This window comes from Anser cygnoides, chromosome 23 (genome assembly GCF_040182565.1).
Source record: "Anser cygnoides isolate HZ-2024a breed goose chromosome 23, Taihu_goose_T2T_genome, whole genome shotgun sequence".
Classification (NCBI taxonomy): Eukaryota; Metazoa; Chordata; class Aves; order Anseriformes; family Anatidae; genus Anser; species Anser cygnoides.
The window spans coordinates 7,897,919-7,916,508 of record NC_089895.1 but is presented as its reverse complement, the minus strand read 5'-3'; the positions used below and the strand labels follow the sequence as shown (position 1 = coordinate 7,916,508).

The 18,590-nt window shown below is 53.3% G+C and overlaps 1 protein-coding gene and 1 long non-coding RNA gene across 3 annotated transcripts in view; one reads left to right on the top strand and one right to left on the bottom strand.

The window, feature by feature from the left end:
* Positions 1-18,590, bottom strand: part of KCNAB2 (potassium voltage-gated channel subfamily A regulatory beta subunit 2) — a 289,172-nt gene that overhangs the window by 65,362 nt on the left and 205,220 nt on the right. The gene's annotated exons all lie outside the window — the stretch shown is intronic.
* LOC106047213 (uncharacterized) lies at positions 10,740-17,086 on the top strand. 2 transcript variants are annotated; one of them, XR_010826409.1, is made up of 4 exons: positions 10,740-10,972; positions 12,419-12,569; positions 14,692-14,921; positions 15,743-17,086. It is a non-coding gene; the product is annotated as an uncharacterized lncRNA (long non-coding RNA). The 2 variants fall into 2 exon arrangements; XR_007164673.2 differs by lacking the exon at positions 10,740-10,972 and adding an exon at positions 11,028-11,492.

Below are 18,590 nucleotides of genomic sequence, written 5' to 3'. Positions count from 1 at the left end.
GAAGGAACTATCCAAAGTCCAATAAAAGGCAGAATAAAGAGGACAATCCTACACAATGATCCCCTTCCCTCATCTTTTGCAGGCAGCTTGCCAGTCTTGAGAGAGTTTGCTGGAAAACTCATCAAAATTCACTTGCTTCCCTAGACGGGACTTAGCTGCACCTCACTGCTGAGATGCTTGAACTTTACTTATCACCCAGAGCAAATAATCCGTCAGGGACTATCTTTGGAACCCAAAAATGTCGACCTCTGGCACATGAACAAGCAAAATCTCTGCTTGCACCCAGCTGGCTCCTCGTGCTGGTGATGTGCTCGCTCCCCATCCAGCACCGCTGCGGTCCCAGCGGGGCTGGGGGCAGCGCTGGGCCGTGGCTGTGGCTTTGTAGCATCGGGTTTTCCACTGGGCACCTCTCCCTGACCTACGCCACCCATACCATATTAAAAATAAAAACCTCGCTTGTGCCTAGCACTTCTGTGAGCTGTAATTAATCACTGTGTGGACAAGCAGCGAGGCAGTGACCTTGGATTGCCTCTCTCAAGTGCAGTGGAGGAATTTCCCTCCCCGCATCCTCCTGAGTGTGGATGCGCAGCCCATGCTCGATGTGTTTTTGTTCAACGTGCCACGTGTGCAATCTGTTTGTGTGAGCAGGGCTGCAGGAGCCGAGCTTCTCAATGTTCCTGTGATGCTCACTGCAGCTCCCTTCACATCCCAGGCTCCGGGGGAAGCTGCGGCAGCACGGCCACAAGGGCAGTGGTTATCCCTGGGAGAGCTCCAGTTCCCAGCACACCAGCACTGACCGCATTTAAAAGGGGCTGTTTAAAGCAGGTCGGTGGAGCTGCCCCAACCTGTTGGAGCCTGGGTGCCCTGACCCCCTCCAGCTGTGCCGGGCTCGTGCTGCTCAGGTGCAAGCAGGGAACGTTCCAGGTGTTGGCAGGAAAAGCACCGAAGAGCTCTGGCTTTTAAGATAAGGAGCCAGGAGTGATGTAATTACCTCCCATCAGGTTAGAAAATAAAAACAGCATTTTCTCTGCCAAGGCAGCTGAATGCATCTGGCCTCTCCAATCAAGCCACCCTAGGAAGCTTCTCGTGGCCCCGGGTGAGTGCGGGCGGCCCCGGGGTGCTGGGGACGTGCTCGTGGGATGTGCTCGGCAGCGGGTCAGGGCTGCTGCTCCTGGAGGCTGCTCGCTCCTAGTCTAGCTCATCTGCGTTTCACCAAGAAACTCTCCCGGCGTCTCCTGGCCCCATTTTCGCCCTCCAGCCTGGCGCAGAGGGTTTTAGTGAAATTGCTGCTGATTGCTCCTGCTCTGGAGTGAGGAGAGAAACAGCTCCGGCGTGCCCTGTGCTTGGCACCACGACTGCTCCTGCAAGGTAAAAGTGTGGTTTGGCTGGGTGAGGGGCTCTGCCGTCTCCGATCAATAGGTTTAAATTAAGTTTCAAGCCATTGGGGTGGAAGCTATGAAAGACAAGTAATTGCTCAAAAAAACATGAGCCAGCTGGAGCCCTCTCCCCACTGCCTTCTGATCCGGGGCACTGAGGCTGCGGCACCAGATCCCCCCACGCAGCTTTCAAGCGTCCAGCACCACTGCTAATTACCTTGTCTAAAAGCTCCTAAGTCATTAAGTGCATCACTTCCAAAAAATCCTTAATTACTGGAGGAGCACACGTAGGGCAGACTGTGTCAGGCAGCCATCCCATAATATTAATTCCCTCGGCGCTACACATCACGCCAAGTCCTAAGATCCTTTGACCATAAGGACACCTAATCGCCCTCTTACTCAGCCCATCTCTGTCCCCTGCTGGGTCACCCCGCAGGCCCTGAGAGGTGCTGAGATGCTTGCCACGCTGGAGCGGGGAAAGGAGAGTGCTGGGCTTGAAACAGCGGGAGCTGCACTCTGGTCTTGGGGAAAAAAAAAAGGAAAAAGGTGGACATATCATTAAAAAACAAACCTGAGCAGAAACTTCCCATGAGAAAGCTTTTAGCGCCTTCCAAGGAGTGTTACGGGTGATATTTGCATGAAAAAGGGCCCTGCAGGAGGCGAGGGGCCTGTCCACTGCAGCTGTCCTGCAGGAGGAGGCCATGGGCAGAGGCTGAGCGCCGCCCGCAGCGGGGGGCTGCGGAGGGGTCGGGTGGGTGACGGGGGGCGTCCGAGCACCCCTCAGCCTGGAAACAGGCAGCGAGACCCCCGGCTCCAGGGTGGTTCTGCTCCAGCCCAAACTTTTAAAAATGCGGTGTTTTCCCCTTTAGGGGGCTGAAATGGAGACTGCTTGAGAAAACCCTAATTGAACAAAAGATCACCGTAATATTTGCTGGGAGCTTGCCAGTGTTGTAATAAGACATTACTGGGTATCTTTATTAGTTAAAATGGGTATTTAGATTCTCTGCCAAATTGAAAGATGATAGACTTGTTTGAAAATGGCACTGCAACATCAAGCAAACGTTCTCCAATCTGCTAACAAGCTTTTGCCGTGTGTAGGACAGCCGCTCACATTGCCTGCAGCCACGGGAAGCGTGGGGGCGGCCGGGGGGGTCCCTGGGCTCGTGTGCACCAGGCAGGTGGGGAGGGCACGGGGGAGCCTTCCTCTGCCTGTGCCCTCATCCCCCCCTCTGCTGCCAGCACCCCTCCAACGTGCTGCTCCTGGCAGGAAAACGCATTTGCCAGGTTCACGGCCGGGTTCTTGTCGGGCTGCTCGGAGTGGGTGGCAGCGGGGAGAGGCACAAAGCGCCTCGGCACCTGCATCGCTTCGGGTGCTGGTGCTGTTGTGGTGTCACCGGCTGCTGCGCAGCGCGCTTCACGGAGCACTGCAGGTGATGACATCCCGAGACATAATTTCATTATCAATTAATCGATGACACATGGACGGACAGTTACATGATGAATTTATTGCTATACGGTCTCTGCTCTGGGTGCTGAGTACAGCCAGCAGGGCTGCCAAAGCCCCAGGGTGACCAGCATGCTGATGGCACGCCGTGCAGAAACGCCACTTCACCAGCTCCATAAACCCCTACCGATGCCCTGAGAAACCTGGCAGGGCTGGAAGAGGGGTGCAGAGGAGTCTGGGCTGTCCGAGCAGCCCGGTGCATGCACCCGCAGTCCTTGGCGTCTCTTCCATGGGAGCGATGCTCCTGCCGCAGCAGAGTGGGGCTGGCAGAAGCCGTCCCTGGAAATCAGCAGGTGGGGTGCTGCTGGCATCGATATTTAAGGGAGTAGTGCAAGAACTTTAAGACTTGGAGAGAAATCTGCAAGAACAACTCTCAAAAATCCCTGTGGGACACCGCCGCGGTTGCACAGCCGCAGAGCTCCGGAGCCCAGGTGCCCCTCGAGGAGCGTCCCCGGGGCTGCTGCAGCTGGGGCCCGGCCGGGCCCCTCCACCCGCCCTGCCGAAGGAAAGGTGCCGCTCTGAACAGATTTTCCACATCAGGAATCAGAGAAATTAGGTGTTATAACGTGTTGCCCTGGCATTTCCATCTGGAAGTGTTGTGATTTTCAAGTCTGAAATGAGTTTTTATTTTCAAATGCATTATTCATTTTCTTTAAAAGGTCAAAATCCAAGTGAAACGCTTTAATTCACCTGAGATGAATTTATTCTGTTTTGTCTTTGGCAGGCAGGCAATAAATCAGCTCCCCTGGCACTGGGGGTGCCGGGCAGCTGGGGTGGCCGTGGGGTGCAGCACCCACACACCGCCCGGCCCCCGGCCCTCCTCCCTCTGCTCTGACCTCAGGCGGGCACAGGGCGCCTTGCCCTGTCCCCCTCCTCTGAGTGCTGGGGAGAGCTGAAGCACGCCAGAAAGCGAGGAAAGCTCCTGGAAGCCCCTGGCTGTTGTTCACAAAGATCATCTCAACACCTCCCTGCGATCCGCGGGGCCGCTGGCCTCCAGCCCTGCCGTGCCGCTGCTCCCCCTGAGCCACGCCGGCACCGAGCAGGCGCCGAGCCAGCGGTGCCTCGCAGCGTTGGCAGCCTTCATTGAGAAAACTTCGAATACATCTCCCCTTGTTAGAGAGACTCTTTCTGGAAAACTGTACCAGTTTACTCCAGGGAGTCACTGGGCTTCCTGGCAAAGAAATATTTGCTGGTAGTAATTATATATTAGCTTTAAGACAACCAAATTATTCCTGCAGTGACAGAGCATGATGGACACGGTCAGCGTTGCTTCCAGCTCTAAGTCAGGGTGCTCAGGAAAGGAGCAGGCAAAGGGGGAAACGACATCAGTTGTGGCCCAATTCACTTCCCTGCATGGAGAGCCGCAGCTAAGCTCCTTAAAAGAAAAATGCTTTAATGCAAGCAGGGCCGTGCCAGGATGGTTGCAAACCTGAAGGGAGTTGGGTTTCCCCGCGGGGCACCTGCAGGGCAAAGCGAGCAGAACGTGAGCCCTGCGCTCCCTCCCCGCGAGGTATGGCCCTCGGGGGAAGGCACCGCCGGGGTCGAGGTGCAGGGAAGGCGCCCTCGCGACAGGGGGGCCCTGGGGCCTCTTCTGCCTGGCTTCTCGAAAGTTTGTCTGCAAGAATCATTGATTTTCCTGTTTGAGAAGGGGAAAGAAAAAGGTGCTTCCGACAGGACACGGACCTGCAGTCCCTGAGGCCGTGGTAGCCGGGACCAGTTGATCTGTGGTGTCTAAAGCCGGGGGATGTGATTCATGGCTCTCTTTCTCCAGAAGGAATAAGCTAAGGAATATTTATTAGGTCAATTGCGATTCACTCTTGTCGCCTAGAAGTTTGTGCCCTCTACTTCTCTAAAGTGAGGTGTAAAATGTTCTTCTGCAGAGAAAAATCCCTTTTTGGTTATTAACATTTAGCTCAAATATGGGGAAGCAGTCCCAACATCTGAATTTGGAAGGTTTATTCCCCATTTCTCCCACACATCTTCCTGAAAGCATAACAGCAACTTGATAAAAAACTGATTTAATGGTTACAAAACCTGGAGATAAAACTACTCTTAATGGATTTCTTCAAGATCAAGGCTGTCAAATACCAGGCTCAAAATCCTTTATACAACAAGAGCAACTATATTAAGTGCACTCAATCAAAACCAGGCTGAAGGTTCTATAAATGAAACAATGGCTGTAGGAAATGCATTTTATTAGCATCTCCAGGAGAAAGGAGGACTGGCAGAAGAGATGGAAAGCCCCAGAACTGCCTGCCGTGGTACTGCAATCCATCCATCCTAGATGAATTGGAGTATGGCTTTTTCCAGACACGTCCTCGCTCCCTGACCAGGTCCTGTTCAGCAGGGGTGTGGGAGGCCTCCCGTTAGCTCCGGTGCGAAGTGTTGTAGCGGTGGCGCCGAGGTGTGGATGTGATCCCCGGGTGGGGACAGCCCTCGCTCCGCTGCCCCGAGCTGTCATCAGCGCAGACACCTCTCAGTCTGCCTGGTTTCGGCATCGTTGTGCGACGTGAGACTTCACGTCTCCCTTCCTGAAGGGTCTGCCCCTGACCCTGTGCACCAGCCGGGGCCGCCCCCGCATTGTGCCGGGCCAGGCGGCGAGGTCCTGGGCTTGCTCCGTGCACGTGGCACACATCTTGGTAGGCAGAACGTAGCGTATAAATGCAGATTAACTTTAATAATTATTCACAGCTGCATCATGAGGAATTGGTAGTATTTACAAGCTGATGGTTGCTTTAAAATCATTTCCCTTCTCTCTGTCCCCCTCTTGACACTTGATGATGAACTGATGCTCTGTGTTCATTTACCTATCACCTTATTGTGCAGAAGTGGGAAGCAGAGTCCCTGTTCGTGAAGGCCAGTGGCATCCAGTATTTACACGGCTTCAGATACCCTTAAACTCTTAAAGCGATCTGTATCAGTGTCATGTAATTAAGCGCACCGCTGCCCGGACTGCTGTCACTGCTGCAGCAGCTCCTGGGTGGACGGTGACAAAGGCTCAGCACAAAGCGGGACCAGAAGATTTGGCCTCTTGGTGAGGATTTTGGTGTGCACATCTGGTACCTGGCCCAACAAAGCACATCCCTTCCTTAATGCTCCGAGCAGATTTGGTAGGGCTGGGTGAGACACACAAATGAGCAAAGCACTAACAATCATCACTTTAAAAATATGATTAATCTTAATTTAGCCTAGCTAATCACAAATCTGGGAGGGTTCCAGGCCAAATTTCAAGGAGCTCAGAACAACACGTTAGGGAACGGGGCTTCGGCTGCTGCGGGCTGCCGGCCACAGAGCACAGGGTGGCACTTCGGCCGCGGGGCGATGTGATGCTGGTGTGCCGGGGACCTGTGTGCTGAGGCTTGGGCAGCAAGGAGCTCGGGGTCCCAGCCCCCTGGCTGGGTTTTATGATAAAGCAACGATGGATGACCCGTAGGGAAGCTCTGATGAATTTCTCAGCTCTGCCACTGGCTTCTTAAATGACCTTAAGCAAATTGCTTGAGCTCTCTGGTTCTAAATGTCCTTCAGTCTGTCTTTTCCACTTACTCTCAAGCACTGAGGAGCGTTGGTGTCTTGCTGTGTGCCTCAGTGCAGGGACTGCTCTCCCGGCCGCTCCGCAGTGCCGGCAGCAGGGCGAGCTGCCCTTGCCCGGTACATCCACGAGGATTGCCACCAGCTGGTGGGAAGAGAGGATTAGCAATGGGGAGGCACCAGGAGCTTCCGTCTGTGCTGCCTTGCACCCTTCCCCGGGTGTTATCCCGGAGGGTGCCAGCACTCCCCCAAGGAGCAGGATTGTGCAGCGGGCACAGCGGCAGCAGGGCTCCGTCTGGCATGTATCCGGCTGCACGCCCTGCGGGACTGTCTGAGAACCAGGTTCTGATGGTTTCGTTTTCCTTTGGATCCCAGATTAATACTTCATTTGCACCTTTTCTCTGGCTTATTACCCCTCTTGCTCACTCATTAGGTGTTCAATGAAAATGTACAAGTTTATCTTTAATGACTTGTCCTGGGGATGTTATTTTTTCCTCCTGCAATAAGACCTATTTATTAGCGTTTGTAAATATATTCAGCTGGTAGTGGATGCATAAGGAGAGTGGACTCTGCCAGAAGGTATGGCTTATAAAATGTCACACAGATCTTATCTTGGGGGAAAAATACTTCAATAATTAAATTAAATGAAAAGTCCTGGAATAAAAGCCTCGGAGGCTGCGGCCTTCTGTTTATCTCCAAAATACAAATAGAATGGGAAATGGGGAAGGAAGATGCCAGAAGACTATGCCAGGTCTCAGCTATTTTTACTGTGCATTTCCATATGTCATGGAGTATTTTGTACTCTCAGGCTTTTTATTTTCTCTATAAAGCAAGGTATTTCCCTTCCGTAGAAAGACTAGACCTGCAGTTTTACTGAAAAGCACGGCTCTGTGCAAATAGCCCGAGTGGCTGCTACCAGTATTTGAAGTGCTGCCAGCCAGGAGGAAACCTGCTCCGAAAACATCTCTGCCCACGTTCCCCTGGCCTCGGGACGATGGGCCCTGCCAGGTCGTGGTGCTGTGTCCCCCGGGACGATGTCCCCGTCCCTCGCTGACATGTGCATGGCAGGGTAGGTGCGGGAGGAGCTGGATGTGGGGCAGTTCCCAGCAGAGCAGTGCATTTCTTGCCCCCGCAGCACCATGTGTGCTCCCTGTGGCACGGCACCGCCACCATCCCGCCCAGCGCGGGGGTGCTCAGCTCGCTGTTCTCCGCGTGCCTGCAGAGCCCGACCAGAACCCAGGGCTGCCGGCAGGGCCGGGGGGCGTGGGGTACCCCTCCTCACCATCGCTGCGCACCGCCGGGTGCTCCTTCACCGTGCGCGGGCCAAGGCAGGCGCCGTCTCCAGAGGCACCGGGGGCAGCAGCAACTCCCACGCCTTGCCGCAGCGGTGGGCGGCCGCCTGCTCCGGACGTCACAGCCTTTCTTTTATGGCTGGAAATCTCTTCACATCTCCAGTGAGTCACCTTTTCCCATCTGAAACAATGTCATCCAGGCTTGCTGTAACAGCCATGCCCTACTGTTAAACTTGCTTTGCTGAAGAAAGGCTGTAAAGCAGAATTGATCATAAAAGCAGTCCTCCGCCTTTATTGCTGCTTTATGCTCCCTTTGGGACAGAGGCTAAAATTTACATCTGCTGCTGTGGGATAAGCGGTCCCGAGGATTATTTGCTGTGAGCTCTTCTGCAGGGCGGTGAGTCCAGGCAGAACCCCCCCCAAGGGGCTTTGTGGATGCGGTGGCACCCGCGCCCCCAGTGCTGCGGCATCTGAGTCGAGTCAGAACTCCGATCCTGGCAAACGGGAATTAATTAACCTGGGGAAAGGAGAAACTGAAGAAGGAAAATAATAACACCTTCATCTCATGGGCTGTGGACTGGGGAGGCTCTGGCACTGGTAAAGCCATGCAAGTTGGCAGCACAGGGAGCGTGGAGGAAAAGTTTGCCCCATAAACTGAGGCCTATTTCTTGAGAACAGCTGTTGTCAGTGGTTTTGCTGGCTGGAGGGCCAGTGGCCAGGGCTCTCCACAGGGTGCTGGGCATGGGACCCGTGTGGCTCGGAGGCAGCAGTGGGGTTTGGTTTGACCGGCCCCGGCGGGCGGCCGCGCCGAGCTGTGCCCGCGTGTGCCGTCTGCCCGCTCGCTTCATATTAGCGAACAAATTCAGGAAAATCAAAGGCTCTTCATGGATAATTTGCCTACAGAGAAGAGGGGCTAAATTAATAAAATAAATCATTTGCTGCGACTGGCTCGCCCTGCTCCGCGCAGTGCCTTTCAGTAGCAGGTTTTTAAGCCTAATCGTATCAGATACTCTTTTGGCACCCATTTTCTGAGAAACATCCCACCCCTGCTGGTTCTTAATGCGTCTAATCTCCTGTTGATTATTCCCAGGGTCTCAGCCAAATAAGCACTTCAAATTAAAGCTTTCCCTGCAGCTCGGGCTCGGGTTTCCATGGAGATCAAAGCGGGTGCTGCTTCCTCACCGCTTCCTCCCAGCCGATGGAGGGAACGGTCCCGGGGTGGCCCCGAGGAGCCGGGGTCAGCCCTGGGCTCTGCACCCAGCCCTGCTGCTCCTCGTGTGTGTCCCCCAGGTCACCGCCCGTCCCCGGGGCCACCTCTGCCCTGCTTCCATCGCGCCGTGCTCAGCCCACGTCCGCGGCCGTGCCGGGAGCTACGTCTGTGCGAGGGAGCTGAGGCCGGCGTGATGAATGCAGCTTGCTCTCCGGTCAGCCTTGGATGGGTTCCCGGGACCTCTCCCTGTTACCGGCGTCTGCACCTTGTGAAAAATTGCGTCTCCTCTCCTGGCTATATGTTTCCTTGTCATTGCCAGCGCCCGTTATTTCAATGTATCACCAAGCACCAGTATATCACTCCCTTTTTATTTCCTTTGTACACATATGTCTGGAACGGGCTTTCAGTTAAGTTATTCCCACAAGTCAGAGCCGATCCGGGCCGGCTCCAAGGGGCTCTGCAAGCAGGAGGGCTTACCTTCGGGTGGGGACTGGCCTGGCACTTCCACTTAGGGAGAATCGGGTTTAGTCACATGTAGTGCCTTTATTTAAGCTATGAATCATCTTCGTAGTCTGAAAATGGGTTTCCTGGGTGTCTGTGCATTGAGCGAGGCCACGTGGCCAATGCCATGTCCCTGGAGCATGGCACACGGCGTCGTGGTGTGGCAGCAGCGGTGCCCTTGTGCGTGCGCGCGCCTGAGCTAGCAAATAGCTGTAAGATCTAAGAGATGATAGTAATTACAGGAACAAAATAGTTATTAATGTACTAATTTACTTGGGAGCCAGGCTTTATGTAATTACACTCCAGAATCAAGATAAGGTTAATGCATTTACCTTCCTGGGTATTTATAGGCATTTTAAATCACTCCTCCCAGGCCGTGAGAAGTACCCGCGCAGAGCCCGGACAGGCAGAGCCCGGGCGGACCCGCGGCGCCTGCTCGCAGCCCCTTGCAAGCACCTGAACGGTGTCACCGAGGATATTTCTCATGGTGTCACATCGGGGGAAGCGGCAAGCTGCAGAAGGTCAAAGCTGCTCTAAAAATACATATATGCGTGCGTGCATTTTTGGGTTCTCTTCATTATTCAACACACATGCTGCTGCTTAAAAGGCAGAAGAGGCTGAGACTGAACACAGGTAACCTTTAAGACCAAGAGAAGGGTTTAATAAGGTTACATTAGGCCTTAAGGACCCCTTGACATGCTGTTGGCTTGGCCTTTTAATAATTTACACGGAAATAAATTTGTAAGTTATTGTTGGAAGCCCAATAGTTCACCCTTCACTTCAGATCTTTGCGGTGGGGAAATCAGATAGAAACAGAAATCTGCCAAAGAGAAACCAATGAAGCCCAGAAAATTTGAAATAATTTCCTTAAAAATCAATGTGGAGATTTATTTCTCTATTTAAATAGGAAGGAAAGACAGTTCTGGGCTATACGTCAGGCCTATTTAACCGAATCGTGTAAAACCATTTTTACAACAAACATAAGTTTGAGTTATGTATGTTATTTTTTCTAACTGTTTGCACATGGCTGAATTTCATTATGACAGAAGTGACTAACTGTGTAAGGTTATGCAAATGAAACACTTAATTAAGTAGGAGCCATCTGAAATAAATTCTAGCTCTGCGAAGTGCCCTCTGTTTTTCCTCTGAGTCTGGATGGCTCCTGAGCACCAGCTCCCGGCTGGGAAATGCTCTTCCCGAGAGGACGGCCCCGTGCTCCCAGTGGTGTTTTTGGAGAGGTGGCATCACCCCTGCCACCAGCCGGAGCATCCCCTGGGCTGTGCCCGCCTGTCCCCGCCGGCGAGGTGCTCTGCTGGGCCGCCCACCGCTCTCCTTTCTCCAGACCCCATTAATCACCCTCGAAGGCATCTCATACATTATCAGGCCCAGATGTTTCCCACTGTATGCTACAAATGTTAATTATCTCCTAATTACTTATTAGCAGAGGCTGGGCTGGCACAGATCGTGGGCAAAAAACAGCCAAGTGCATTCATTCAGAGCCTTGGATGGCCGTGCGTCAGCCAGCAGCTTCTTCTGGCAGGGAGCTCACTTGGAGTTTCTTGTTAGTTCCCCCCGGCTTCTAAATATTTACTGAGGAATTATGGATGGGATAAAAGCACCTTGATGTGCAGCAGCAGCAGGTGGATGGCTGTAGCTCGTTAATGTGGCTGTTTGCAGCCGGCCGGGCGGCGCAGAGCAGGGCTTATAAAAGCCCAAATTAGCGTCCCCTCCCTGGCAGCTCTGCCAGCAGCCCCTCCTGCTGCAGCCCAGCCAGGCTGTGGGCACCCTGGGCTCTGCGCTCACGGTGAAGGTCAGAGAGGGGCTGTGGTGCCCCCCGGGGTGGAGGCGCCCCGTGGGGACGCGGGGTGCAGCAGCACGGAGCCCCCGCTGCCAGCAGAGACCTGGCTTGTGCCATTAACTCTAAGCTTGACGTGTTTGGGCTGCCGGTGGTGACTGATAGATACTTTTTTGGGGGATTTGTCATTATCTGTGAAGATTAAAACCTGACAGGCTCAAATGATACTAGAAGTTAAGGGTCTTAAGGTTTACTTGGATGGAGCCCATTTTGTGTGTGGCAAATGGTAAAGTATTTCTTCTTGGCACCGTGGTTTTATTGATCTCTGTGTAATACACAGGGCTTTGTGCATTTAATTCCATCAAGTGAAGAAGATGGATTGGCATGTGGTCACCTTTAGGCTAGCAACACGTTGCTTTATCCAAATAAGCATCAGCTGTGTCGCTGCCTTGCCTGGGTGTTCGCTAACTGCCCTGCCTGTCACCGGCAGGCGAGGGGCCCTGAAAGCAATGCAGGGACAGCACAGATATTTGTTTCAGAGCAGCAGGGATTTTTCCCTACTGCAATTAGATATAGAAAGAGAGACGTGCAGCTCTCATTCACAGTATATTACTAATGAGAACTGGCAACTGGGAAGGCACCTTCAGCATGGGGCTGGATGTGCTGGGCCTTGGAGCAGCGCCGCGGGTGCTTGCCCCTCAGTGGGATGCTCCCCTGCAGGTGAGGGCACAGTGTGCAGGGAAATCTGCTGCGGCTCCTGCTGCTCACCCTTGGCACAGGTGCTCCAGCCCCTGTCCTCAGCCTCCTGTGCACAGCAGCACCCTTGCTCTTCTCCTTGCTCCTTCTCCAAGGTTGTGGCTTCCTCAGGGATGAGCACAGCAAACCCTCGGCCTCCCCATCTCCACGCCCGCTCTGCGCAATCCCTTTGTGCCCCCCAATTTTGCCCTTTAGCAGCTGTTGGCAGCCCCGTGCTGACTTGCAGCGGTGCGTGAAGAGCAGCGGGAGGCTGGGAGCAGCAGTGGCCTGCAGGAGAGCTGTCGCCACGCCGGCAGTCGGGGAAAGGAAAGGGAGAAGGACCAGCGCCCGGCTGCCTGCACGTGTGTGCCCTTGTGGGAAAGGAGCGGGCAGCAGGGGGACACGGCCATAGCCGAGCCCTGTAAGTCCCCAGGGTCTGCGAGCAGCAGCGTCACCTGCACTTCTCCGTCCTTGCAGAAGAACTCTGGAATCTTCCTGTGCTCCCTCCGTTCGCAAGCAAACCGCCCGCAGCCGCAGGAAGATCCGCTGGGAAGGCAGCTTGTCGGCGCTCCAGCTGCGAGAGGCTGGGGCTGATAATCTGCCAGCCTCCGAACATGTTTACAGCCGTGTAAGTCGGGATTAACTCCGTGAGAGGAGATGTGCCGTGATAAAAATCGATGTAAGAAAGTGAAAAGGAACTCAGGCCCGCGTGTCTGCTGGCAGGAACTCGGGAGCGAGGGGACCCAGGCTGTGTTAACGCCGGCAGCGGGTCTGGATCCCGTGAGCACTCCGCAGCATTAACTCCAAACACATGCAGAAGTGTCGCAGGTTTGGGTAATCTTGTCCAGAGGTTTTCTGTTGGTTTGCTTGATAATTTCACAAATAACCATTTTCCATGAAATATTGGTTCTCATTCAGCATGAAAAGACTGTTTTACTTCAGTCTGTAGAGGAGAATGATGAAATCCATTACATCCGATACTCTAAAAACATCTACAGCACAGCTTCTGTGAGATCATATTTTTTTCGTCGAGACTGATAACTTGGGGGCTTCAGGCTTTTGTAGAATATTTAATCTTCTAAAGTGCCACATAATTTAGATAAAAAGAGGCTTTGTAAATTTCTGCCTTTTTTTTTTTTTTTTTTTTTCCCTTTAGTGCTTTTAAGCTCCGGCTTCAGTGAGCAGCTGCTAAATCGGTCACGGTGCGGGGAGGTAGGGGCAGAGCCCCCCCAGCCGGGGTCTGGGTGCGTGTGCTGGAATGCCTCTCCTGGAGCAGGGTGAGGAGCTCTCCAAAGTGCCCCAGCTCTGACCCAAAATGCAGAATGGGGAAAAAAATCAGGAGAAGAGACCCTCGGAGCGGTCGTTCCACAGGCAGGTTTGGAGCCTGTGGCTGGATTTCAGACAGGGTCCCCTGGGGGGAAAACATGGCATTTGGGAATTCCCCGAATACCGGTGCTTGGTCCATCACTGCTTTGCTTTATCTTCTGCTCTAAACAGCTGAGGGTGATGTGCACAATGGTGCCTGCCTTTGCTTCTCCAGAGCAATTAATGGGTAGCTGGCAATTGCAGACTCATTTCACTTCTGATGCTTGTTTTTGAGTCATCTTGTGAAGAGAAGATACCAATTCTAATTGCTCATGGTAATTGTGATGATGCCTGTCCCAGTAGCACTGACCTAATTTTCATCCAGGCCGGGATGCCAAGAAGGTATTTTTCTCGTGTGCTTACAACGAGACAATGTTCTGAAATAACACTGCTGTGAGGATGGCTCCCTCCCTTCCCCTGCATGCTCCGGCATCAGGCGGCTGCAGAGGGATTCAAAGCCTCCAGCTGGATGGATGAAAACCAAACCAACCCCAAAACAACAGCAAAAGAGGAAATGGAAGGCTTAGGAAGGGAGCTGGGACAGTTAATTGGGGTGGGGACTATTTTTGCTTAGCTGTTAATTTAAATGTGGCTTCGCACAGATGGGAGTGGAGCAACCAAGCTGCCATGAAGCTCCCTTTGAAGCTCACTTAGCATTTTTGCGTGCTAAGAAAAATATAATCCTGCTGGCAGTTAATGGAATATTTGTTAAATATATTACTCTTTTCCTGATGTGCAGAATTCAGCATTCTTCCTCTTTTCTCCCCCTTCTCCCCTTTACAACGTTGCCTCATTTTCTTTACCCTCTGGAGGTCCTTGTGTTTAATTGCTCTGACGAATGCTGCCGTGTGCTGTGCCTGCATGGGGCACTGCACCAGCACCGTGAGGCTGCTCAGCACCCTGCCCGGGCTGCCCCGAGGCTCAAAGCCCAGGCACCGCAGCTTGAAGCACTTCCACTCCCGCTGTCCAGGGCGGAGGAGTGCGGCTGCTGCTGAGCCCCCTCTCCGTGTGGGTACTCCCAGTGCTCCCAGTACACCCCGAGGAGCCCCAGCGAGGGAGCCTGGGCGATTCCTGCTGCGGCCGCCTGCCAGACACCGGGCGCGTGTGCCAGCACTGACATGTGGAAAGAAGCCACTGCTGACCTACTTTATTTCTAACAAAATTGGTCTGGAAGCCTAAATATTCTCCCTGGAGTCTGTGAAATTAGATCTTCCTCGTTATTTTGGGTTCCGAGCTAAACCCCCCCCCCCCCCAACACACACAAGCTCCCGTTTCACTGTAGGGCTGACCCTGTGTGGACTGTGGAGAACTCATTTGCAAAACAAGCACCATTCAGGGAGCAAAGCAGGCAGCTCTTTTAATTTACTTTTCTTGCTATTCCACAGGATTCCCAAGAGTGAAATTGGAAGGGCTTAAATTGTGGAAATGGCTTGTTTGGTGAAGTTACAGCCCTAAATTGAAGCCATCTGTGATGCCGTGCAGTTTCTGCCATCCAGTACATTCCCAAGCTGTCCGCTGTGCTAAATCATCTCCCCATGCAGACGTGCTCGTATCACTGCTCTCCCTGTCCGTAGCTGGTGTTAAACAGGGAAAGGGCAGTGCAGCAGCGGGGATGGTAAGTGTGAGAAGGTTGGGGGTGTCTTGTATCCTGGGCTTGAAGGTGGCTGGTTTGGTTGAAATGGTGCAAATATTAAAAGGGGAGGGGAGCAGCACTTCTATGGAAGTTCAGAGGCTTTTATCAAATGGCAGTGTTGACTGAGAGCTTGGGTGGTGACTTTGAAAAGCAAAAAACTTCCATTGCCTTTCAAGCTGTGCTTTGTACCAAGCTCACTGCTGGTAGTGGAGCCCTTCCCACCCATGAAAACACACCGGTTGGAAACTCCAAGCCAAAACAATCTTCTGGGAAAATTTTGAAATAGATTAATCAAAGGGTAATTTTCTGTTTATGAAGCAATTGCTGAGTTTGCAAGCAGGCCTCTATTCCAGGTGATAGGAAAGGGTCGGCTGCGTGGCGGTGGCTCTGGCCCTCCCTGCCACAGGACAGCAGCGGGCACATCTCGGGGGGCTCGGGGCAGGAGCTGAGGCAGCTGGAGGGGGCTTTGGTTCTGCAGATGTTGTAGAAACTAAGGGAAGAAAACTTGATCCTGTAAAAACTTAAATGTAGGCTGTACATTAGCAGTAGTTATAGTTCAGGGACTTCTACATCAAACAGCGCCTTTACAAATTGCTTTGCTACTCCTACAGACAAGTTTTTCCTTTCCCTTTTATGTGCTCATAGAAAGGGAATTTACCAGCTGTTGGCAACCCACATCAGATCATCATTTTAAACGAGTTATTCAGGATATCATTAGAGATCCTCAACATACAGACAAGAGGAAAAAAATAGCTTTAAGACATTGTCTTGAAAGGATGCTAACGCAGGTGCGCTTATCTCAGGTCACTTTGGGAAAACACGAGGTGGCTGGGTGGCGGCACCCAGCCGGTTCCTGCTGCTGCCCCAAAGCCATCATCTGAGTGGAGGAATGCAAGGAGAAACAGAGACAGCTCTCAGCGTGCACGGCTCCCTAAAAAGGGTTGGAAATGCTGAAAACCCACAGCCTGCCCTGTTTCCATGGCAACAGGAGGATGCATCCAAAAGGACAAAGTTTGAAACACTCCCACAGATGAGCTGGGATTTTGTTTTTGTAACTCAATTATATATTATTATATCTTGTGGCTATAATTTTAATAGATTTCTAAACTTCTTACAAACATTTTGCAGGTTTATTTTTACCTCTCTCTAGTGAAAAAAAAAACAAATTAGAGGAAGTCAAAAAAAAAAAAGTGAAAAGTTGGGAGTCAAATGTCAGTACAGCTTTGATCTCCTCCTCACGCAGCTCCGGTTGTATCTGTTTAGAAGCGCCAGATTTGCATATTCATGTCCCTTAATTTGCTCTTTGGATGCGGAAATCTAATAATTAGTGAAGAAAATGTTCCTGTGTGGAGGGAAACCCTGGTTATGCAACAGATGCATTAAGAAAAATAATCAGACATTAGTGTCCATCCCCGAGAAAAGGCTGTCTGTAATTAAAAGCTTAGCAAAGACAAAAAACTCGCTTCTGTGCATATCTGGTGTCCTCACGGAGGGGGTGGCGGGGCCGGTGCCCCCGGTGTCTGCCCCCTTCCCAGGGCCGGGAGTGGCCGTGGGGCAGGTGATGGACGGCTGGATGTGCAGCCGCTGTGAACAGCTAAGCTGTCAAGTGATAAATCCCTTATGTTCACCCTTAATTAAATTTCTTTTAGAAGCACAATAGCTCGCTTTTATGTCTGCCATTTATCAACAATTAAAGTTATTGGCATTGCTGTTGGCAGCGCGATCGATGGCGAGGCAGCAGCGAGGCTCACGGTGCAGCCGTGGCGGGGGCGAGCGGCCGGCACCCCCGTCCCCCTGTCCCTCACCCCCAGGGACCCGTGTGTGTGCCAGCACCCCGTGCTCAGCCACCGCCAGAAATGCTGGAGCTGCAGCTGGGGATCCCGAGCGGCAGTGTGATGGCCCAGGATCGCTGCCCGACGCCTTGCCGTAGCCCGGGGGAGCGCTCTGCTTGGGGAGCCCCCGGCTGCAGCCCAGCGGCATTGACCCGCTCGCTTCTTGGCTTGCAGCAGAGTCTGCAACTCTGAAAAGTGTAGGTGAGAGCGTGCTCAACTTGAAAACACGTGGCTGTTTTTCCCTTTCGGTGTCTGGGGTGTTCTTCCTATTTGGTGTGTCAAGAGCTGTAATTACGTGTATTGTTGTCAGCAGCAAATAAAGATTACGTTGTCAAAACGATAAAGACTGGCGGTTTAAGACTGCTGCCTGGAGGTGAGAGCCGCGGGGTGCGAGAGCTGCTCCTCCCTGCTGGGTGAGCCAGTGATGCCCGTGCGCGGCACCAGGCTGCTGCTAAACCCCCAAAATCGGAGGAGCTGCTCACACTTACAGCCTATTTCTTGCTTTTCTCCTGCAGTCCTCTGCCTCTTCCCCCCCAGTCCTTAGAATAAGCCCCACAAAAGCTTCAACAAGCAACTTTCACCCAGTTGATTTCAAAGGTTTTCTCCGTGTTTTTCTCTGGGAATGCCAGCCTGCCTTTTCAGGACTGACGATTAAAATCCCCTTGAAGTGGCTTTGAGAAGGAAAAGACAGCCAGCAGCTGTGGAGAGGGGCAGGCAGGCTGGCTGCAGCAGGTGCGGGAAGAAGAAGAGGAGGAAGAAGGATGGCAGAGGCCTGCGTGACCCCGAGCAGCACCCCAGCCCAGCAAGGCAGCTCGGGACGGAGCCCCCCAAACAGGGGGTGCTGGGTGCTGGCCGTGCCAAGACCATGGCTAATTAAGAAGGCGAACGTGCGGAGGAAAGCTGTGCCCCTTGTTTGGCTGGAGCCGCAGTATGAAAGTAATGCCATCAGCTCCACGGCGTGTGGCAGGGACGTGTTTGGGAGCAGTCGGTACGAACACGTCTTGCTGGTGACACGCAGCGGCTGCCAGCCGCCCGGTGCCGTGCCGCGCGGGGGCTTTGCGGCGCAGCAGCCAGCCGAGGAGGAAATTAAAGCTGCGTTCCTGCTATCAGTCAGCGGCGGGCTGGGAGCCGGCTCGGCCTGCCAAGCTAATGCGCTTGGCCTTTTTTTCCTCCTTCTCGCATTGATTTTCAGTCTTGTGAACAAAGGCATCATTTATGTCCTTTGGTCCCACACGCGGCCACCCCGCCGCTGTCCGCGGAGCCCAGCGCTGGCTGCTGGCCCGCCTCGCGTGGCTCCGGCACCGGCATCGCACCGGCTACGGCACCCACGGGAGCGCAGCAAGGCTCGGGGCTGCTCGCCACGGCTGGGGAGCTGCAGAGGCTTTTAAAAGCGTGGTAATAAACAGTGCAATCCTGCGTCAGGAACTGGAACACGGCAGGCAGCCTTTTTCCCAGCCTTCAGAAGTAAAATGTTAAAATATGCAATTGGAGGAGAAAAACGGTAACGAGCACGGTGGCCACCTGTGAGCGGCAGCAGAGGAGCAGCGAGAGGTCGGGACAGGCAAGAGGCGGCCGCTGCCCCCAGGAGCCCCCTCTGGCAGCCCCGGTGCCCCCAGGAGCCCCCTCTGGCAGCCCCGGTGCCGCCGTGCTCGCTGGTTAGCCCCGGCTCGTGCAGCCCTCACAGCTCAGTTGGCACCTTCTCCTGTCTCTGCCCAGAAGGACCAAGAAAAGAAATCCTCACTTCCCAAACATTCCTGTTGTTACTGGGATTGCCACAGAAGGAGAAAGCATCTCCTTTTGTTTTTGCTGAGATGTCACA